Genomic DNA, 24,472 nt, shown 5'->3' with positions numbered 1-24,472 from the left:
TACAAGGCCTAGTTCATCATACGTTCACTGGAACCAAGAGTGGTTATTAGAATTGTTCAGTCAAGTTTCTTTTTATTGTGCTTTTTAAAATTTGCTTTATTCTGAACTTTAAAACACCAAATAAAAAAGGTATTTCCCTATGAACAGCAGAAGTATGTTTACTCTGTCAATAGATTTAGAACTGGTAGAAACTATGGGCATCATTCACCCTTCATTTTCCAATGACAAAACTAAGATCTGTAGAAATGAAGCAAATGAACCAATTTCACACCAGTAGTAAGCAACAGAACTAAGATTTATCTGAGTCTAAGCCTAGTCCATTTCCTATGAGGCCACATTACTTCTTTGTCAAGTAATTGTGAATTTATCTGTTAAACCAAGAACTGAGATATCCTGCAGGTGACCTGCATATCTTTAATTATATAATTCATACCGTGTGTGTGTACACATATACATATATTATCTATTTTTGATCTACATAAATCTATAATAAATATAAATATCTATATATCTAATTATATCTACACCCAGTTTCTTTTCAGTAACTCACACTGAAATTTTCATGTATAATTCAGTAGAGCTGTGACAACAAACAGTTGTTCAGTACGTACTATATATAAGGCAATGTATTAAGTTCTGGGAATACAAAAAGAGACAAAAGACAGTCCCTGACCTCAAGGAGCTTACAATCTAATGAGGGAGACAAGAAGCCAACAACAAAAAAATCATTAAAAGACATAAGGCTTCATTCCATCAGTGCAACAATCAGGCACAATTTGGGGGTATCTGCGACAGAGAATGCCATCTATATCCAAAGAAAGAATTGTGGAGTTTGAACAAAGACCAAAGACCTTTAATTATTTTTTATTTTTTTCAGAAAAATCTAGGAAGACTTTTATGAACTGATGCAAAGTACAGTGAGTAGAACCAAATGAACATTGCACAGAATAACAGTATCATAATGCTAATCAACTATGAAAGACTTATCCATTCTGAACAATACAATTACCCATAATGATTCTAAAAGATTCATAAGGAAAGTGCTATCCTCCTCCAGAGAGGTGGATGATGAACTCTGAATGCAGTTTGAAACATGATTTTTTTCACTTTCTTTTTTGGTGCGATATGAATAATACAGAAATATAATATGATGACATTACATGAATAATGGGTATTAAATTGCTTGAATTCTCTGGGTGGGAGAGGGAGTAGAGGAAAGGAGAGAATTTGGAATCCTAAAACAAAAAAAACATTAAAAAAAATAATAATTGTAGACTAAATAAGCAATCAGTAGTTTCATTAAGGATAATGGCAACATGGGGTGGCTAGGTGGCACAGCAGATAAAGCACCGGCCCTGGAGTCAGGAGTACCTGGGTTCAAATCTGGTCTCAGACACTTAATAATTACCTAGCTGTGTGGCCTTGGGCAAGCCACTTAACCCCATTTGCCTTGCAAAAACCTAAAAAAAAAAGGATAATGGCAACAATAAGAAAACACATGAAAATTTTGGTGATGATGTCAAAGCAATCTTTCCTAAGGAAAAAATATATTCTCCATAGATATTTTAGCTATTAAAAAAAAGAAGGAATGCTTCCCATCCTCTTTAATGAACGAAGCATGCAACTAAAAAAAACTGGAAAATCAACAACTAAAAAATATCTAGTTAAAACCAAATAAATATCAGAACACAACTTCTAAAAATCAAAGAAAAAATAAACAATATTTAAAAAGTAAATAAAAAACAATGAATTAACAACAGTAGGAGATTTTTTTAAAAAACTAGGTCAAAGGAATTGAGCCAACCCTAAAATTCAACAGGTTTCTAAATGTCCTGGTGAATACAGTGAGGCACTTAAAGTGAGAATGGTCACTGCACACACACACATATTATAAAAACAAAAAATGAAAGTCCCTGTCATTTAAGGACATTATATTGTACATGAAGAAAGTCTTTATGTACTAATTTATAAGTACATGTGGGAGTCATGATTATATACTTTGTGTCAAACAAACCTGGGGTTTCAGTGGTTTGTAAATTCAATATAAGGTCACAGATTTTGAACATGAAGGAATTTTATTTTTTTTAAATCTTAGAAAGTTTTTATTTATTTTGAGTTTTATAATTTTTCCCCCAATCTTGCTTCCCTCCCCGCCACCCCCTACAGAAGGCAGTCTGTTAGTCTTTACATCATTCCCATAATATACATTGATCTAAGTTGAATGCAATGAGAGAGAAATCATACCCTTAAGGAAAAAACATAAAACATGTATACCATGGAAACAATGTAAAGACTAACAGACTGCCTTCGGGGGTGGGGGGGAGCAAGATTAGGGTAAAAATTGTAAAATTCAAAATAAATAAAACCTTTCTTTAAAAAGAGAGACAAGGCACTAGAATTAAGAGGAGTTGGAGAAAGTTTCCCATAGAAGTTGGGATTTGAAGGCAGAGTAGTTATTAGGAAGAGATGTGTTTAAATGATCATTTATCATCTCTTTTTGCCTTCTGAGATGGTGTGACAGTACTAATAAGTCCCTGATTCACCTTCCCCCCCACCATTCCCATATTGGAGTATCTCCTTGTCCTTTTCTCCTGCATTAGGGATTTGTTTATTCTAAAAGATGAAGCTGCCATCAGGACCTAATTAACTTTTGCTTCCCTGACACAGTTTCTTAGACATCTTCCTCAAAGATTTAGGCACCTTAGACTTCTCAGATGTTTAGCTTTGAGGGAGACTGGCTTTCTGTTATGATGCTATTGTGCTCATATCCTCTATAATCTATAATCTTTGTGTGTAATGTACACATAAAAAGGGGGTAAGATGCTACATAAGAGTGAAGAGGACAAATTCTCAGAACAGACACTATAAACACTTATACAAACTTCCATGGGAACAATTCCAAAATCCTTTCCAAATCTAGAATAGGTCCTGGGATCTCAGTTCATACGTGAACAGTCCCCTTAATACTCCCTGAATAGTTGTCCACTGTCTCTATTTGAAATTTTCTAGTTATGAGTCTGATTGCCTTATTGCCTTGGGTGTAACTCTAATTTTTACTTTTTTTCCTTACAACAAGCAAAAAAAGTCTGCTCTCTGTAACCTCCAGCATTGATATAAGGTAGACTCTCTGAGAACAAGGTTTTTTTCACTTCTATATTTATATCCTCAATCCCTAGTACATATAAAGGACTTAATCAATGCGGATGGATGGATTGATTACTCCGTTCTAGACTCTAACAAAATAAGTCTGTCATCTACAGACATACCTTCAAGTATGTGAGACACCTAGGTAGGACAGGGGATGACCTTAGAAATGTGAGACCTCTCTCAGACACTAACTCTGTGACCTTGGAAAAGTGACTTACACTATTCATCTTCTCAGTAAAATGAGAGTGATACCAGGGCCTACCTTCCAGGTTTATTGTGAGAATGAAATAAGATATGTTAAACTATATGCAAACCTATATAAATGTTAGCTACTTATGTTATTGTTTTTATTATGAAAAAAGTTTAAAATTTGAAGAAAAATGAATTATTTAAGATTTTAAGAATTATTAAATTTAATAATACAGTCAACATGTAGATTTCAATACTGACCTACTTGCCTTACTGTCCTTCTTGAGCCCATCATCTCTCTCCCAAAAGGCAGAGCAGACTTCATCATCCATCCTGTGTGATCACAATTAATCACTACATTGATTAGAGTTCAAAGTTTTTCAGAATTATTTTTCTTTGTAATATTGTTAACTATACAAACTATTCTCCTGGTTCTTCTCATTTCACTTAGCCACGAAGGAGGATAAAAAGGGTGCAGTGGAATGCTTAGTGCTTTGTCAGATTTCTAAGACACCAAGGTCACCCACTGCACCCTGGGGTCATTGCCAGCCTTCTTGACTTTTGTCTTGGCCCTGGACTTCAGTGACTGGAAGGGAAAAATGAAGCCTGATGATTTTGTGCAACTCTGCTTCTTTTAAATCCAATTCACATAATGACAGTGCTGTCATTGGACCTCTTCAAAAGGAAGGATAACCAACATTAAAAGCCTGCTGGGTGCCAGACGCTGTGAGCTCTGTCCATCCTATACTGTTTAACAGTATAGCAGAAAATGAAGTATTACTCATCAAGGGTTTTGTGGTGACAATTCCTTCTGTGCACAATATAAGAGTAATGCATACCCCAGAGACATGTATTTCCTTGAAGATTTCTAGTCCTGTTGACACTAACCCATTAACAACCAGATCTTTTAAAATTTTGCTAAATTACAACCATAGTTTACTAGTTTACTAATCCCACCAAAGAAGCTCTTCTTGATGTAGTGATGTTCACCTTACAACAAAAATGCTGGGGATCTTCCAACTAATCTCTTGACATTGTGTAGATAACTGTTCTGGGAAAATTTCCACATTCAGTGTAATGATCTCCTCCAACAATAAAGAATGAATAGCAACAATTTTGGTCTATATAAGTCTGTCCAGGTTTGTCTAAAATGATATCCTTTGTTATTTCTTATAGAGCAATAATATTTCATAAAATTAATATACCTATAATTTGCTCATCTACTACCCAAATCAAAAAATAGCAGATATATATACTTTTCCTCCTTCTTTGGTCTCTTTGGGATATATGTCTAAGAAGTAACACTGAGGGGTGGCTGAGATGGTACAGGGGATAGAGCACAGCCCTAGAGTCAAGAGGACCTGAGTTCAAATCCAATCAGTAAATGATATTGGGAACATAGTTCCAAAAAGTTTTCCAGACTGGCAGTACCAGAATGTACCATCACCAACAGTGCATTAATCTATTTTCCTAAGACCGCTCCAATTCCTTCAGTGTCATCTTTACCAATCTGATGGGTATGAGGTGGAAGCTTGGAGATATTTTGATTTATATTGCTCCAAGTATTAATGTTTTGGTAGCATTTCTTCATATGGTTATCTACAGCTTGGATTTCTTCCTTTGGAAATTGTCTTTTCAAATTCTTTCTCCAGTTATCTATTGAGAAAGACTCTTGTTCTTATAAAATTCAATCAGTTCCTTATAGAGCTTAGATATGAGACTTTATCAGAAAATCTTGATTCAAAGATTTATTTTCCCAATTACCTGTTTCCTTTTTTGGCTGTAATTGCATTGGTTTTGTTGATATGCCTATCATGTGAAAACTCTTAAATTATATGTAATCAAAATTTTGCAATTTATCTGCTATATATAACCTTCTGTCCCTTATTTGGTCATAAACTCTTCCCCTATACATGGCTGTAAAAGGTATTTTTCTCCCATCAAGAAAGTTCCATCAGGTAAGGTTTTTCCATTGAATTTCTAAACAAGAAATTCACATTATGCAAAAGATGTTTACTTCAGAGATTAGAGTAAACTAATGACAAGTCAACCTTCCCTTTATTTCAGTGAATAATATCTTCATATAGACTCTATATTATACCACCAGATAAAGACCCAGATGGCCTTGATTTGGGGGATCTATGTGACTCAATCTTTTAAAGTCAATGCTCTATTATCCAGATTTTCCATTTTGTAGTAATCACCTTTGAGGGTATATTTAACAACTATATCACCACACTGTTTTTCCACTTATTCTTGCCTAGAGCCAGAAGTCAAGTAGATTTAATATTCCCCCTCTACATTAAGGCTCAGCTACCAGGAAATACTTTTTCAAATTATTTTTTCTACTTGTCTGCTTTGCCCAAGGGGAGATAATTTAAGCATTCTCTCATTCAATAGCCATTTAATAAGTGCCTACTATGTGTACAGAATTGTGATAGATGCTAAAAGAGCTCCAAAGATAATTAGGATATGGTCCTCTTTCTGAGTTTATAAGACTTAGAGCTGGAAGGAACTTCAGCAGTCATCTGATCCAATGTCTTCATTTTCCAGATGAGGAAACTGAGACCCTAGGCTAAATGAAGGCCACATAAGCAGTAAGTAAAAGTCATGATTCAAACCAAAGTCCTTAACCCACAATATCAATTCTATCTATATTAAAACTTCATATGCCCTATAATCTTATTATGTGAACAAAATATATATAAGGAGATAAAATACTTTGGAATAAGATAAAAAATATATTATAATTATAGTTCAGAATAGACTCTAAGAACCTAGAGTTATAAGGAACTCTCTTAGGTCCAAAGAAGAAAGTACCATTTTTTAAATAGAGAGATCAGTGATCCTGTAATGTCATTCTGATTAATATTTCTCATTTAATAAAATAAAACTAAAAAGTTAAAAAAAAAGATTCTAAGACTTCTGGAATGTATATCTTTAAACTGAATGTTGACATATGAAGAGGACTTTCAGATTATAGATAACCATCTTCATCACTGGTCCTCTACAATCATAGTTGGTCATTGTCTTGATTAGAGTTTTAAATCTTTCCAAGGACAACAGAAACTGTTTTCCTCAATCTAGTTGTATGATTTGCCATTGCCACTATTATAGGTATACAATAAATGGTCATTGAAAAATTCAACATTTCATGATTGAGAAAGGGTTCTCCAAGCATGGAGAATATGTAAATAAAGGCACAGAGACAAAAAATATGAGGTGTTAAAAAGGAACAGTGGGTATTCCAGTTGCCCAAGAGAAGTCATATGGAGAAGGAAGTAGTACAATCAATAAATGACTGGAAAGATGGCACAATATAAAGATAGAGACTACAGATTTAGAGTTGGGAGGAACCTTAGATACCCTCAAATTCTAACTCTTCATTTTATAGATAATGAAGCAGAGGCCCAAAGAAGTTCAAAGATGTCTAGGCTCTTGTAGCTAATCAATCTCTAAAGTGGCATTCAAACCCAGGTCTCCCTGACTCCAAATTATACCAAAGAAATTACAAGCTTAGACAAATAATGCAGTCTATGCAAGTGCATGTGCATACGAGAGAGAGCTAGAGTGAGAGAGAGATAGCAAGAGTGAGCAAGAGTGAGAGAGAGAGAGAGAGCGAGAGAGTGAGAGAGAGAGTGAGAGAGAGAGAGAGAGAGAGAGAGAGAGAGAGAGAGAGAGAGAGAGAGAGAGCACAAGAGAGACTGTTAGGTTTTTTCCCTTGGAGTAATATTTTTGTCTAGCCTTGGGGCAGATGTCACGCTTCTTCAGTTAAGAGGAGGAAGCAGCAAGGAGCTAAAAGTGTGGGAGGGGTCTCAATGGAAATACCAGGCTGATTTTTCAGCTCCTCCTGTGTCAGGTGTTCATGATATCTTTTCATTATTTTATTTTAAATGCTGTGATTTTACAGAATATCAGTCACAGATACATTCAAATGAAAGAGCAAAAACACCTTCCACGGTAAACCCCCTTGGTTCTTGATTGATCTGCTATGCCCCTTTAATCATAGGAACAGTTGAAAAATGACAGTGGGAGTTTTGATCCCTTCCAACTTCTTCCTCTTCTTCCCCTTGGCTCATTGCCTGGCTTGTCACAGGAAGAAATATGCCCATCTTTTCACAGTTGGTTACCTTGTGGCTCAGTGACAGTCAAAAAGGAAGGACAAGCAAAAAGCTAGAGCATCAAGGAAACTAGCAACTTCTCAGAACTTCAGTCAAGTTATTTAAGACTCATGGTCAGTCTTTACCCTGAAGCTGATTACATCAGCCAGAACCATAGACAGAGATTACAGTTCACTTCTACTAGTTGGATGTGGCCACTTCATTAGCATGAGTGCAAATTCACTCCCTTCTTTGGGTGCTTAGAAGAATTTATCGCCTTATTATTTTCATCCTAATCTGCCATCTTAGCTCTGTTTAGCAAAGTTGGAATTGTCAGCCAACACATTGACCTTTTTGTTCATTGAGGCAGAGTGGCCCATAACACGCATCTACTCTTTCAACTCTTGACAGAGCAATAAGTCTCTGACAGCAGGACAAGTCACACAACTGGATTTCCATTGTCCTTGGAAAGACTTCAAACCTTTGATCAATGAAATGATTGGTCATGATTCCACAGAAACCTAGAATGAAGCAGCCTATCCAGCAACCAACAGAGATGAAATAGATGCAAAGTTCAGAATGAGACCCACATTTTTGGATATGACCAGTGGGAAATTCTTTTTGCTTTAACTATACATATTTGTTGCAAAGATTTTTGCTTTTTTTTAAAAAAAAAAAAAAAGACACACAAGTGTGTATCTGTACCTTTAAGGACAGCAATATGAATTATATCCTCTTAGAGTATGACAATTTGTCTGTCATCTTTGTCTCAGAAGGTTTATTCTTCAGTGGACTCAGATGATCAGGTATCCATAATAAATTTGGCACCAATATGAAAACTCCTTGGAACAGAAGAGAGGGAAGGAGGAGACAAGATGCCTGAAAAGGCGTGGACCAACCCAAATCAGAAACAGAGCAGGTCAAAATTATCAAACCAATGAGTAGTAGAATTGTTCTCATAAGTAGCCCTTAGTCTAGTCAAGATAGGGGAACCCAGTCTTTTTTAGGTATGCCCTTAAATAATAAAGTTCATTTTTCATGGACTTGCATATTGGAAGCAAGTCACATATACTTTTTCCTAAATATCCATGTGCATTCTCTGCTTTCAACAAAGTTGTTTAAGTATTTTTTATGAGATTCATAAATAAATTAGCTTAGCCTCTTATTGTCCATTGCTCAAGAGGTTAGCAGACAATTGAAATTTTTAAAAAAATAATTCAATGGATAGCAAGTCACAGGAAGTCTAGTCTTGAAGTTTACAGAAGAGCAATAATATCCCATTCTATCAATATAACATGTAATACTATTGTTCTATTAGAAACCAGGAGGGATGGGAATTCAGAGAAGCCTGGAAGGATTTGTATGAACTGATGCTGAGCGAGATGAGCAAAATCAGAAGAACATTGTACACCCTAACAGCAACTTGGGAGTGATGATCAACCTTAATAGACTTGCTTATACCATCAGTGCAACAATCAGGCAAATTTAGGGGTATCTGTGATGGAGAATACCATCTGTATCCAGAGAAAGAATTGTGGAGTTTGAACAAAGACCAAAGACTATTACCTTTAATTTAAAAAAATTATCTTATTATGTAATTTTTCTATCTCTTATACTTTATTTTTCTTTCTTAAGGATATGATTTCTCTCTCATCGCATTCAACTTAGATCAATGTATACCATGGAAACAATGTAAAGACTAACAGAATGCCTTCTGTGGGGGTGGGGAGAGAAGCAAGATTGGGAGAAAAACTGTAAAATTCAAAATAAATAAATAAGTTAAATGACTAAGAAAAAATATATACTATGTAATAGCAAGTGCTAGAATAGTTTCCCTTTTTCCTCTTCTCCCCTTAATAATAGATAATAAAGCATGCCCACTTTAAGATGCACATAATAGACAGTAACTGGATAAGATAGGAAAAGGAAAATTTTCAGTGGAGAAATAGTATCTTGGGCACTTAGCACAGTAGGACATAGTAAGAGTTTAATTAATGGGTTTTCATTTATTAATTCATTCATAATTATATAGCATTGCTCAGTATTTGGGATGTTCCAAAGGAAAGTATGGAAGAGGTATTAGACTGACTACTAAACTGAAAGTCCACTGCTGACCTTGCTATCGTATACCTCTGAAACCTGGAAAGTACAACAGCACCTTGCTGGGAAGCTCCATCACTTCCATTTAAATTGTCTTAGGATGATTCTGAAGATCACCTGGCAGGAGAAGATATCAGACACCGAGGTCCTTTCTCGAACCAAACTGTGAAACATTCAAACTCTGTTTCAGAGAACACAACATGAATGGGCTGACCAAATGTACACTTGCCAAAAGGACTATTTTATGGAGAGCTTGCACAGGACAACCACTCACAGGGGTCAGAAAAGGTAATCCAAGGACACTCTGAAGGTCTCTCCTAAGAACTTTGGAATAGATTGTGCAACACAAGACCACCCAGCTTGGTGTGATCTCATCAGACAATGTGCTGTTTTCTATGAGCAAAGCAGAGTTATGTAGCTCAAAGGAAATGTGAGATGTGCAGCTTTAGAGACTCCATCCCAGGTGTTCAGATGAACTATTTGTGCCCAACCTGTGGTAGAGCATTGCAAGCTCATGTTGATTTGATCAGCCACAGCCTGAGACACGCCGGAACTTGACTGTGATGCAATGATGTCATCTCTTTGAGAACTAAGGACAATAACAAAACAACCAATATAACAATGCAGAGATAAAATGATGCTAAACTTTGATCCCTTTACTCCCCCCCCCAGTTTTCCAGATCTTTACAACCCTTATTTTATCTTGATAACAAGCAGATAAATGTTGTTCAGTATAGGCTATTTAACAAATACAGGAAATATTTTAATATTTTCTTCTATCTACTTCTTTGATAATGTTGTTGGACCTATGATCTACTGAACATGATAAAAGTCTTCCTCCAAGTCTTTTAATATTTCCCAGGCACCAGTGAAATGCAGAGTCCTCTTTTTATTCTTCCTTTCTTGCCATTAGACTCTGAAGACTCTGGAGGAGAGAATGAGGCTAATGACTCTGCACAGCTCTACCCCACCTAATTCAATTCACCTGCAAGTCAAGATATCACTTTCCCGAAGTCATTGGTCCTCTTTGAGAACAAAGGACATATAACATGAAGGTCTCCCTCCATAATTGACCCTGTTCCTTGTCTGGTCACATGATGTCTTTTATATAACTGCTTTCATATAGCACAATAAAAGGTTTAATAGTAGCTGACAGTTCATATATATATACATATGTATGTATGTATATATACATACATATGTTATTATCCTCATTTTACAATTCAAAAAACTGCAACAAGTAATTTGAGTGATTTACCCAGGGTCATACATAAGCCTGAGACCTAATTTGAACGTAGGTCTTCCTAACTCTAGCCCCAGCACTCTAACCACTGAGCCCCCTACTATCACAACAATGGAATGGCACAGGGCAGTATAACTAGAGCCCCCTCCAATCAGGTTAGCCCCTTCCTCCTGTCAATATTTTCCCTTATACTACTAAATTCTCTCTTATAAATCGAGTTCCATCCACAAAGACAAAGTTCTCATTCAAAAAGAATATAGCTGCAAGGCAACTGGCCTGAGATATTTTCACTGAATTAAAAAAAAAATCAGGTAGAAAATGAGAGGGAAAATGAAGCTTTAAGTAAAGATAATTCCATGTGACTTTTTCCCAATAAAATCAGGGCCTTAGATCATTATATTAAGAACAAGAGTCTATATAAACATTGAGGCAGGAGGAGGGGGTTTGCTTCATTTACCCATCTAAAAGGTAGTAGCTCATCATCTGCCCCATCATTTCTGTGAACCTAGCTGAATTTGAAAGAGAATCGATAACATTTCTAATTTGTAATAGATGGTCAACAAATAAACACCTCACAGCTGAAACCCATTTGTTTAGCCAATTTTAAAGACTTCATTTGCATTCCCTTCTTTTCCTCCAGAGGTTTTCTCCACTTTTCTTCACTAACATAGCCAATGGGCTTTATAGAGCAGGGACAATAAATATCCTAAATCTATCTATTTTCCTTTTAAACTCAGCCACTTAGTTCCCTACATAAGGACCCAACTCACAAATTGGTAGGAAGTAATAACTTCTTTAATTAAATGTTTTTTAATTAAATAGTCTTTTTACATTTTCAAGTCTCCCCCATCAACCACAAAACAGACAGCAGTGATGAAGATAGTAAGTGATAAAAAGATTCAAATACAGCAGCTAAAGTCTTGTGAAGTGTGATGATATTTCCCAAATGACCAGGCTTCCATTACAAACTTTGAATCTGCATTTCAACAGTCACTTGTACAAGCATTTTGGTATTCTGCACATTTAACAGCAAATAAGACTATCTGTATATCAATAATGGAAAAAATAGAGATGTGAGGTTGGGATATTTGCACTGAAATGAAATAAAACTACAGAAGACACAATAGTGTACATACAATGTTGGGTGTCCTAGAGAGAATCAGGAGCCAACATGAATTTAGTTAGGATAGCTTTAGGCATCCAAATCAAACTGATGCCTTCTTTCCTTCAATTAAACTGTACTACTTACTATTCCACAAATGTGATTTCAAATACCACCTCCTTGCCTTTGCCCCCTCCTCCCTGCATCTCCTGATCTCTAGCTCCCTTCAAGGTTCAATGAGATGCCCCCCTCTTACAAGAGATCTTTCCTTATCTCTACAGTTATATTCTCCAAGCAGATGAAATCACTTTATATATATATATATATATATATATATATATATATATGTATGTATGTATATATATGTATATATACATATATATATATACTACATTGACTTATGTCTATACCTAATGTATCTTCTGCAACGCACTCTTTCATTTTTGTTTTGATATTGCAGTACCCAGCACAAACCTTTGCACAAAATAGACACTTGATAAATAATTACAGAATTAGATCAAGACCCCTCCAACTTCCAAACAACTCAAAAACAGGAGGAGGCAATGTGGGACTTAGAGAGTATATCGTTACAAATATAAAATCTCTGTGTTTTGGTTCTGATTCTGCCACTTCCTATCCTTTATGCAGTCACTTAATCTGGAAAATGAGATGGTTAGATTAAACAGACTATAAATTCCCATTGTGCTTGAAATCCATTACATAAAATCATCTTATTCTCTCAGTTTCCACTAAGACTTTTACACTAACAAAAGTCTGTAAAAAGTCAGTATACTTTTAGGCTAGGACTTTTTAACATTTTTGGCAGTCTGGTGAAGCACATGTATCTTTTCTCAGAATACTGAGTTTTCATGTTTTTGTTTTTGTTTTAACAAATTTATCATTGAAAGAAATGCTAAATTTCAGTTAGAAGTCATTGAAAAATTTAAGCTGTAATTTTTTCCCCATCCTACTTCATGGACTCCCTGAAATCTACCCAGGAACCCCAGAACCCCAGATTAAGACTCTTGATTCAGGGGAAAACACCCTCCTCTCCATGCCTTTGCCCAAGAAGCAAGAATCAGATCTCACTCCATGTTCAGCTGCCCTGAAGTGTTCCTCACTTCCATGTTTCTTTCTAGTATTCAAGAGCAGAGAAGAACCATGAGTTTTAGGATCAGGAAAGAGGTGAGAGAGAAGAGCAAGTAGGAGAGGAATTCCCTTCAGCCTACCATTTGGTAACTTTCCATTTCAAGTAATTATTCTGTTAACTAAATACAAATCTCTGAGGTTTCCAATTGGTGGATGACTGCCAATGCTGTCAATGCCCTTTAAATTTGACATCCTGGAGAGAAGTCCTCAACACCCTGCAGCACTGGCCAAGATTTGAGACATAAACACTAATTTGAAAGGTTTCATTCTTGCATTTCATATGAAGAAGAGGTGGAAACTGACCTTAATGGCTGAATAAAGTTGCATTATATAATGGAAAGAACAGGGGTTCTAGAGTCAAAGGACCCAGGTTCAAATTCTACCACTTACAATCATGACCTGTGTGATCTTGGGCAATTCACTTAATGTCTCCTGGTCTCAGTTTCCTCATCTGTAAAATGAAGGGGATGGAGTAAATGGTCCCTTTTAAGCTCTATATTGAGAGCCCTGTCATTGTCTATGAGTTTTCATAATCTAAACATGTACAGCCCTCCAAAGTTGTCACATCTGTCACCGCCAATCCCTTTAAAAATTATGAAGGAAAAAGAAAAATGTGTCCTATCCAACAGTAGGAAATTAGACTTTAAAACTGCTGAGACCGCTATTAAACACCCTTGTACCCAAAAATGCAAGGTTTCTTACAATTTGCATAGGCCTAAAGCTGGATCGGTCCGCTTAGAATTAGGACTAGACTGGCAGGAATGATTAAAAAGCCTCCATTCAAAGAGCAAAGCAGGGCTCTGCACCATCTGGTCAAATCTGATTATTATACAGTCTCGGAATGTCCCGCTGGCCACACCACAGGGAGAATCCTTAAGAGGCTGCCATTCGCCATTTGTAACTGCAGTGGGGATTAAGTGTGATATATGACTGGCTAGGCATGCCAGGCTTGCCAGCATCCCCAGACATTTTCGTTGTGCTCACTCCAGTCAGGCCAGAGAGAAGCATGTGGTTAGATTAAAAGTCTTGCTGGATGAAAACAACAGATAGCAGCATCCGTTTCTGACTCCAGGAGAAACACCTGAGCCCAGTAGAGCCATCCAAGCCCCTGCTGCCCCTCAGCCCACCCCATCCTCCCAGCCTGTACCTTAGACACGGGCTTTCCAAAACCCCAGATGCTTTGCTACTTGGAAGGCTTTGACAAGCAACTTTTCAAGTTCATGGCTAAACAAGGCCAAGAGTCAAATCCAACTGTTCTCCCCCCATCCTGGAAGAACATCAGCATTTCCAAACTTTTATTGCATTCTTCAGAACAACTTCAATTATTTTCTCATTGAGCAAAGTCAAAGGAAGCTTAACAGGTAACAGAAAGAAGAAGGAGCGTTTGGTCAAGATAAAAAATGTGTTCCTACTTCCATGTTGAAGGGTCAAGGCTCCTTGCTGAGACGAGACCTCAAATTTCCAAAGAACAGAAAAGTAGCAAAAAGTTCACCTGGAAATCTCATTGCAGGGGCAGCTCTGATAAAATACTTTTCTACATCTAATAACAGTTAAATTTGCATTGATGAGCCAGAACATTAAATGGGGCACAACACTGGGCAAAGGTTCCCCAGTCTTTACCAGTCCTCAGGGGTCTAGTTCAACATAGAAAGCCCTAATGAGAATGATATGTGGGGTTGGCCAATATGAAAATGCTCATTAATTGGTTCCTACCACGATGGCTTTAGAAACCAGCCATCCTGTTGAAATGTCTTCTAGAGAAACCTCGGGGCAGAAGGTGAGAAGGAATTGGTCATTTGTCATTTATGGTCAAAAAAAAAAATCTTCCTGCATTTCTTTGAAAGCCTCCATAACCATAACTACAACTGGAGAGGGCTGCCCTCTCCTGAGTTGGCTAACTTTAAAGCTGTGAAATCCATTCTCTTTAGCTGATGTGATCAGTCTCCTAATACATTTTCTTCCAGGTGCAAGTCTTGAGTCACAATAAGACTTGCTAAGTAGCATGGTGGTGGATTCCAGCGAACCAATCAATAAACATTTATTTAGCATCTACTCTATGGTAGACACTATGCATTTAAATGAAAAGATCATTCCCTACTGCTGAGAGCAGGGAGTTACAGTTATCCTTTCCACTTCATGGTGGTTATGGGCATGATGCTCCCCTCACCACAGCCAGCAATCTGGAAATTTTTTTGACCTTCCTTTTATATCAGAGAAGTCTAATTTGTTTTTCCTTTATGGGGTATTTACTTATTATAAAATTTGGATTATTTGTCAGTGTATTTGCAGACTTTCGTGTATTATCCACAACTTCTGCAAAACTCCAAAAAAATTCCCATTTAATTTTGTATGCTGACCCGCAATATATGGGGACAATTGTGATGTGGTATAACTTTTCACTTGGTGTTAGCCAATATATAATCTAAAGATAGATTAGACCAAACCTGCTTTCTCGATATGTGGTTTATTACCATTTTTGTTTGACTTATTTTTAACATTTTCTTGCTTCAGATTAGGGTTTTCTAACTTTTTTGTATCACAAATCCCTTCGGTTTGCTAATGAAGTCCATGTGCCCTTTTCAGAATAACACACTAAATAGGAAATCAATTATATTGAAATACAGCTTTCAAAATATTTTTTAAGCCAAGTTAACAGAGTCCTGGTGACTAAGACAGAATGATTTCAATCAATAAATATTTTTAAGCCTCTACTATGTGTCAATGTGTTGGAGAAAATAATACCAAAAGAATGAAAATTTCCCTATTCTCAAGAAAATTTAATTAACAGGTCTCTGATTGGCTGTTTTTGGATTATAATTGTACAATGGCAATTATATAACTTCCCTAGGGTCTCAGGTTTCTCATCTGTAAAATGAGGAGGGTAAATGGAGATGATCTCTAAGCTTCCTTCAAGTTCCAAATCCATAATTCCTCTACAGATCCAGTGCACCCTAAAAACGAGACCAAGAACTACAGAGTAGCAGTGTGGGCAACAGAGTGGCACTTTGACATGCAGGAAAACTCTTATGCAAAGAATCCAGAAAAATGCCACTGAGGCCCTTACTCTGGGAAACAGAATGGCAGAGGAGAGAGCTGACATGAGGACTAGGAGATCTAGTCTTTCTAGTTTTGTGACTGTGAGCAAACCAATGCAACTACCAATATTCCAGCATCACTATAGAAGACCACAAACTACAGAGAAGGATTCAACAGAAATTTGTTAAGGAAAATTTCCTCATGGGTGAGTTCCCTTTAATCAATAAAAAAATCATCAACTATGATTGACTTAGCTCTTTTCAACAATACAAAGATCCAAGACAATTCCAAAAGACTCCTGGAAAATGCTAACCATATCCAGAGAAAGAACTGTGAAGTATGAATGCATATTGAAACATTATTTTTACATTTTTTTTGTTTTCTTATGGTTTTCCCTTTTGTTCTATTTTTTTCTTTCACATCATGACTAATGTAGAATTAACATTTAACATAACTGCCTATGTATAACCTACATCAAATTGCTTGCTGTCTTGGGTAAGAGGAAAGGGAAGAAGGAAGAAAAATTTGGAACTCAAAATCGTATTAGAAAATGAATGTTGAAAATTACTTTTACGTGAAATTAGAAAAAATAAAATAATCAATGAAAACACAAGTCTGGACCTGATTTTCTTTTCCTTCCTTTTGTTAACAACCTTAATAGATTCATTTATAAATATGTATTAAGCACCTGTTATTTTCAGAATTTCATTCTGAGCATTAGGAAAGCTATAATCTTTAAATAAGTCACAGTCCCTGACCTCAGGGAGGCTACAGTGAGAAGAAAAAAGACAAATTCATACGCCCAACAGACAACAAAAATGTGCATACCCTTTGATCCAGGATTACCACTACTGGGTCTATACCCTGAAGAGATTATTAAAAAAAGGTGAAAACATCACTTGTACCAAAATATCCATAACAGTCCTGTTTGTGGTGGCAAAGAATTGGAAATTAAATGAACGTTCTTCATTTGGGGAATGACTTAACAAACTGTGATATATGTGTATCATGAAACACTATTGTTTTTATTAGAAACCAGGAGGGATGGGAATTCAGGGAAGCCTGGAAGGATTTGCATGAACTGATGCTGAGCAAGATGAGCAGAACCAGAAAAACATTGTACACCCTAACATAGGGGTGATGATCAACCTTAATAGACTTGCTTATACCATCAGTGCAACAATCAGGCACAGTTTTGGGATATCTATGATGGAGAATACCATCTGTATCCTGAGAAAGAATTGTGGAGTCTGAACAAAGACCAAAAATTATTACCATTAATTTAGAAAAAAAAAGTTATCTTATTATATAATTTTGCTATCTCTTATACTTCACTTTTTTCCTTAAGGATATGATTTCTCTCTCATCACATTCACATTATAGCAATGTGTACCAAGGAAACAATGCAAAGACTTAAAGACTGCCTTCTGTGGGGGGTGGGGGAGGGAAGCAAGATTAGGGGAAAAATTGTAAAACTCAGAGTAAATAAAATCTTTCTTTAAAAAAAGACAAATTCACATGAATAGAGGCAGATAAGACAACATCATCATAATCATTGTCATCATTATCATTACTATCACTTATATATGCCACATTAAGATTTTAAAACACATGTGTATTATATATGCATATATTTGCGTATCATATATATTTTCCCCCATAATATCCATCATATCCTGTTATTATCCCCATTCTACAGATGAAGGAAACTAAGACTAAGAGAGAAGTATTTTTAACAGAATATTTTATTGAGGCACCTAGATGGTACAGTGGATGGAGTATCAGTCCTGGAGTCGGGAGGATCTGAGTTCAAATCCATTTTCAGATACTTAATGCTTACTAACTGTATGAACTTCGATAAGTTACTTAACTGTATTGACGGGAGAGGGAGAGGGAGATGGAGGGGGAGAGGGAGAGGCAGGGGGAAGGGAGGGGGAGAGGGAGAGGGAGGGGGAAGGGAGGGGGAGAGGGAGAGGGAGGGGGAAGGGAGGGGGAGAGGGAGAGGGAGGGGGAAGGGAGGGGGAGAGGGAGAGGGAGGGGGAGGGGGAGAGGGAGGGGGAAGGGGAGAGGAAGGGGAGGGGAAGAGGGGAGAGGGAGAGGGAGAGGGAGAGGGAGAGGGAGGGGGAGGGGGAGGGAGGAGGGAGGAGGGAGGGGGAAGGGGAGAGGAAGGGGGAGGGGGAAGGGAGGGGGGAGGGGGAGGGGGAGGGAGGGAGAGGGAAAGGGAGAGGGAGAAGGAGAGGGGGAGGGGGAGAGGGAAGAGGGAGAAGGAGGGGGAGGGGGAGGGAGGGGAGGGGGGGAGGGGAGGGGGAGGGAGAGGGAGGGGGAGAGGGAGAGGGAGAGAATACTTTGTTCATTACCAAGTATTTATGGATACCAAGAGACTAGAAAAAGATCATCAGGTTTTGTTTTTTGAGTTAGGATTCAAATTCAGACTAATTCCAAATCCAGGACTCTATCCACTACACCATATTTCCTGTCAGAATAATCCTCTGTTTCTCCAAGGAAGGTATGTGATGATGTTGTTAAATCATGTCCAATTCTTCATGACCTCATTTGAGGTTTCCTTGGCAAAGATACTGAAGTGGTTTACCATTCATATCCTTCTCTAGTGTGTTCCATTTTTATATATGAGGATTAAGACAAACAGAAGTTAAGTGACTTGCCCAGGGACACACAGTTAAGAAGTGTATGAGGATTTAAATGCAGGTACTCCTGACTCTAGGATCCTAGAGTTCTGTCCCCTAAAATATTATTATACTGAAAGAAAAAACAAAGAAGAAATATTCAAAGATGCAAGTTACATAAGGGGCTACTTATAAAAAACAAATGGAAATAATTTCTACTCTCTGAGAAGTATGACAGGAAGAATTCTCATTGACCTTGCATTACATTGATTGTCAACCAAAAAGAAAAGAAGTCACAACTTCTCTGAAGCCCCAGTTTCCTCATCTGTAAAATGAGTGAATCATCACAACTGACAGAGAGGAGAGAATGAGGTAGAACCTGGAGAATAATACTCATAGTGACTACAGTAATGAAAATAAAAACAACTAAAATGTAGCTGAACTGAAACTGATAGTAACTACCTGTTGGGGTCCAGTATAAGAGATGATGAAACTCAATATGGGAGAGAAATGTCAACTGCACAGTGAGATGTCATCTCTAGCTTTGGCTGGTTGACTCAGAGGATAGGGCTTAAAGGATAGAATCAGTTCAAATGAGTTCAAATCTAGCCCCTGGGAAAGTCACTTCACCTTTCTTTGCCTCAGTCTCCTCATCTGTAAAATGGAAATAATAATAGTGGCACCAATCTCAAAGGGTTGGTGTGAGGATCAAATGAGTTGATAATTATTAGCCTAATGTCAATTACAGAGTAAGTGTTCTAAAAATGTTAGCTATTATTAAGAATGTATTGCTAATTATTTTTCTTTACATCAAGGGAGGAATCAGATATGAGGAATTAACTATAGTGCAAAAATAAAATATATCAATAACACTTTTAAATAAATGAATTAATAGCATTGTGTTCACCTGGGAATGATACTTCAAAAATGAAAAAGAAAATATAACTACTGACAATGGGACTGTGAGATACAGGGATGTTCTAAAATTATTATAAGATTGTAGAATAGAACTAAAAGTACCTTTGAGATCACTGAGTTCAACACTGTCATTTTACAGATGTGAAAACTGAGGTACATATCAATTTAGTACCTTTCCCAGAGTCCCATAGCTAGTAAGTGTTTGAAAAAGATTTGAAAAAAAGTTTTTTCTGACTTCAAGACTCTCACTCTAGCTTAAGTTGCCTTTGTAGGAGTTGAACTCTCTCATCTGGGTTGAGGACTCTTCAATGAAAGAAAACTAGGGTGATTCATAAGTAAAACTCACTTCCCCCATAGAATTTGAACTAGGGTGATTCATAGGTAAAACTCACTTCCCCCATAGAATTTGAACCTATGGCATGCTATCCATCCTTCCTCTGAGTCCTTTGAAATCTTCTCTCCCAGGGGAGCTAGGTTGCACAGTGGTTAGAGTACTTAATAATTGCCTAATTGTGTGACCTTGCGCAAGTCACTTAACCCCATTGCCTTAAATGAGTATTTTTAAAAAGAGAGAGAAAAAGAAATCTTTTCTCCCAAAAGCTAAAGTCCACTTCAGTCTATGTCAAGCCTCCCTTTGCTTCTCACAAATTCTATGAAGTCAGAAAAACTAATTAAATTTCCATCATTTCCATCCCAGCAACCAGTCCCTCTTTGTTGCTTAGCATCCGGTCTTTAATAGACATTGCCTTGCTTATGATTTGACCATTAAATTATTATGACTAGTCAAGAAATTATTAACTTCTCTACTTCAAGTAACGTAAGAGCTCCAACAGATTGTGGATAATTGAAGTCCCTACTCCTCCTACATTATACCTCCCTATGAGACCAAAAATGACTTTGTCTTCTTAATATACAATACTATTCTATCTAAACATGTGTGCATGTGCATGCATGTACACACACACACCACTTGTACTCTTCCATTCTTTTTTTTTAAATTTATTTCATTTTTAATTTGTGGAATAGAACAGGTATTTCTATAACATACTATGAGAAAAAATGATTGCACATAAAACTGCAAGTCTACAACTTGACATTTCTTTGAAATAAAGTTGATCCGTTCAGAGTAATATCAGGGGTCATATCTCCCTTATACCTATGACATCTAGCTGATCCTCCAGACCTGGGGTTTTTAGCCATCATGCTTTACTCAGTAAGCATTAAGGCAAGAGTTGTTAAAAATATTAGAGCAGAGGTGTGGTATGATGAGATCTGACTAAATAGCAAACATTATTATTTGATCCTTAAATTTTATTTCTTTTTAAATATCTTACATTTTCTGAATTACAATCATAAATAATGTTGGTTGCATGTTTCAGGTTAAACAGTTAGTTAGTTAAAAGTTTATTTATTTCAGGCAAATGAAAATATGAATCCGAAAAGGTATATCACTATCTCTGAGGGGTAAGAGAGGCAACTGGCCTTTCCATGTCACTAATAATGGCCACCACCTGATGGAAGTAACCAGCAAAGAGGCAGCACATGAAGATAAGCAATAAGGCTTCTTTAGGGCTTTTCTTGAAACATCAAAGTAGCACCAAAAATAGTTATGTACACAAAAAGATGAGCAATTGTGACTTTTTTTTTCTTTTGGACATTGAGTCTAATACATTTGTTGGCTAAACCAAGATATTAAGATCATTTATTGCCTTCCCCACCTATTATTAGCTAATAATTTGAAGCAAAGTTACTTGAAAATAAGGAGAATGCCTGTCTAAGACAGTACCTATTGTCTATTCAATTATCTCAGACAGTACCTATTCAATTCCCCTGACCCAGGTCTCACTCCAACAGACATTATAGGAAAAGGCATAATTGGAGTTGAGTGTGGAGGGAACAGACCAGAATTGTTGCTCTCCAACCTGGACCAGGGAGAGACAGTTGCATGCCTGGACAAGACCATGTGTTCTTTCCACAGAACACAAACCCCAATTTCTTAGTTTTGTTGTCCCTCCATTATAAGTATTTCTTAGCACATACACTCTAATGATTCCCAAATCTATATTTTTCATCCCTCTTTTATGCAAGTCTAATTTGGGTGCCCCACCAACACTTATTCCAGATTAAAATAATAATGTTTGTCCTTCATTTTCGAAGAAGACCATGACATCAGGGAGGTGATGCCATGGTAAGCACATGAATTGGATTTCAGGGGGGGGGGGGCTAAGTCACCAGCCTCACTTTTTCCTCCAGAGTCATCTTGGTCCAGTAGCCAGATTTGAATCGAGATGTCTAGAGATGGCCCTGGATGCAAGACAATCAGGGCCAAGCAACTTGACCAAGTACACAGCTAATGAGAGTCAAGTGTCTAAGCCTGGATTCAAACTCCAGTCCTCCTGACTCCAAGGTCAGTGCTCTATCCACTGCCCCACCTAGCTGCCCCCCAACTTGAAATAATCAATGTTGTAAGATCATAGTCTCTTCTTCTCATGTTTCTTTTTTTTTTTAATATAATATAGGGTCCCCTATCTGCATGAAAATCCTGGGAGTTGAAGTGAGGGATGCTTCTTTGTAATCCTATTCATAATACTGAAGCTTTGAGAGGAACTGGAGCTAATGTTCCATATTTAAGAGAATGGAGAACCTTAGAAATCCCTAGGAGAAAAAAAAGACTTTCAAGCGTGTCCTAGACTGAGGAGGTATTATTCAAACAGAAAGTCACTGAAAGCTTGCACAGATTTACAGGTTTTGAGAACTGCTAGCAATCAATACATTAAAATGACTTATTCCTCAAAGGTAGGAGAAGAAAACAAAATGCAGCCTGACCTTTATCCAATCCCTTGCCATCCACATAAATATTGAGCCATAAAAAGCATTCTCTTAAGAAAAACAACTCTGGACTTCTAATTTACATTTCATCTCCAAGCACGGTCTCCCCAAGTAGACATTGTGCTGAAACACCCGAGAACAGAAATCAAGATCCAAGTGTGGGTTAAGGAGCTTTCCCCCAATGAAAAATAGAGAGATTGAAAGACCCCTCTGAACTCTGATATGACCCTCTAATATACCTACTATCCTTTGGAGACCATTGGCTCCCCTTCCTAGGTGCCAGGGTTATCATGACCCACAAAAATAACCCTTAGAGTTTGTACTTTTGAAAATGAAATATTTATGGTCTCTACTATATGTTACACAAACACTCTGGCAGTAAGAAGAGAAAGGGCATGAATACCAAAGAAGGAAAAAATAAAAATAAAAACCCATTTTGATGTACTACACTGAGCATTAATAGCCAAACCAGAGGGTCACACGCTACCCAGCCAGGGTTTAAAGTACCAGTGGGGACCCTCAGTGCCTGACAGAAGAATCAATCTTGAGCATATTCAAAAGTGTGTGTTCTGTTTTAAGTAGACTTAGTGGCAAGAGAAGGGTTTTATCCTGGACCTCTAAGTACCATTGGCCTGCCAGGGCAGTGGAATAATGAGGATCTGGACGGCTTGCTCTCTTTGCTCTCCGGACACTGGGCAGGCATTTTTCAGCAGATAAAATTATTTATAGTGTTCTTTGGTGACTCTAGAAAATCAGCATATACCCCCCCCTCAAAAAAAAAAGAGCTATATAGAAAAAAACAAAGAAAGCTAGGACAGAAGGACAGTAGAATGGAAGGACGGAAGGAAGGAAGCATCCTTGCAAATGTTCTATAAATCAGAGCTTGTGAAAAAAGCCTGCCATTACTAGACAGATGCTGTCCAGACTGGAAAGAAAGGAAAATATTGTACTCTTTGTAAATACAAGGTGAACTACCAGAATGTAATTAGCCAACTCTGTATGTCTACCTTGGCACATTTGCCTCTAAGGACCGAAGAGTCATTTCTAAACTGTTCTACACAGACAATGGCTCAAACCCTCATCAGACTCATACATCTTTTTCAAGTGACAATGTACACTAAAGAAAAGTATAATTAGATGATCATTATTTCAACTTGACCACATCCTCTGAGGAGCTCCAAGTACATTACAAGCCTTTAAAGTTCAAATTGACAAAGATTCTGACCCTCTAGAGAAGCTCAACTCCAACTGAAAAGAGACAGAAGTATCTGCAAATCAAAAATTAAACACACACACACATACGTGTGCACACATGCACACATACACGTATACAAACAAACAAAATTGCCCACATAAGCCATGTTATTTTATCTGTAGGTCAAACCATTTGACATTATTTGCCTGGTAAAAGAAAAGATATTTGCCTTCCCCTAGAAAAATGATATCAACACCAGAAAGGTAAACTGCCACTCCCCAGATTACCTCTGTTGCTGGCATAATTAAATAAGAGGCAAGAAGTACTCATTGGTTTTTCCAGATATTTAAAGGTAACTAGGCAGCCCAATAGACAAGTAGGTGGCACAGTGAATAGAACATTGGACCTGGAGTCAGGAAAACTAAAGACCAAATCTGATCTATCACTTACTAGTTGTGTGACCCTATACAAAACACTTACCATCTCTCTGTCTCAGTTCCCTCATCAATGAAATGGGAATGATAATAATAGAGAGCCCCTGCCTCCCAGAGTTGTTGTGAAGACCAAATGAGAGAATATTTGAAAAGCAAAAAATACAAATAAATGCTAGGTATTATTATTGCTGGGTGTAAATTACCTACTGACCATCCCACCCAAAGAGAATTCTCCACAGTATCATATAGATAAGCAAGACAATGGGGTCCAGAGAACAGAGGGTTAGACTTCTGGTCTGAGGATCTAGCTTCAAATTGGATTTTACCCGGGGAATCCTTTGTGACATTGAACAACTCCCCGGAACTCTCATTTTCCATATCTATTAGGCTAGATGACTCTGAGATC

The 24,472-nt window shown here is 37.2% G+C and overlaps 1 long non-coding RNA gene and 1 pseudogene across 1 annotated transcript in view; one reads left to right on the top strand and one right to left on the bottom strand.

Annotated features, from left to right (window-relative positions):
- Positions 1–24,472, bottom strand: part of LOC141493675 (uncharacterized) — a 584,510-nt gene that overhangs the window by 311,750 nt on the left and 248,288 nt on the right. The window lies entirely within an intron of this gene.
- Positions 14,748–24,472, top strand: part of LOC141493535 (ER membrane protein complex subunit 10-like) — a 93,816-nt pseudogene continuing 84,091 nt past the window's right edge.

The sequence above is a fragment of the Macrotis lagotis genome, chromosome 7 (assembly GCF_037893015.1).
Source record: "Macrotis lagotis isolate mMagLag1 chromosome 7, bilby.v1.9.chrom.fasta, whole genome shotgun sequence".
In the NCBI taxonomy this organism is placed as follows: Eukaryota; Metazoa; Chordata; class Mammalia; order Peramelemorphia; family Peramelidae; genus Macrotis; species Macrotis lagotis.
This window is presented reverse-complemented; position numbering and strand designations above follow the sequence as displayed.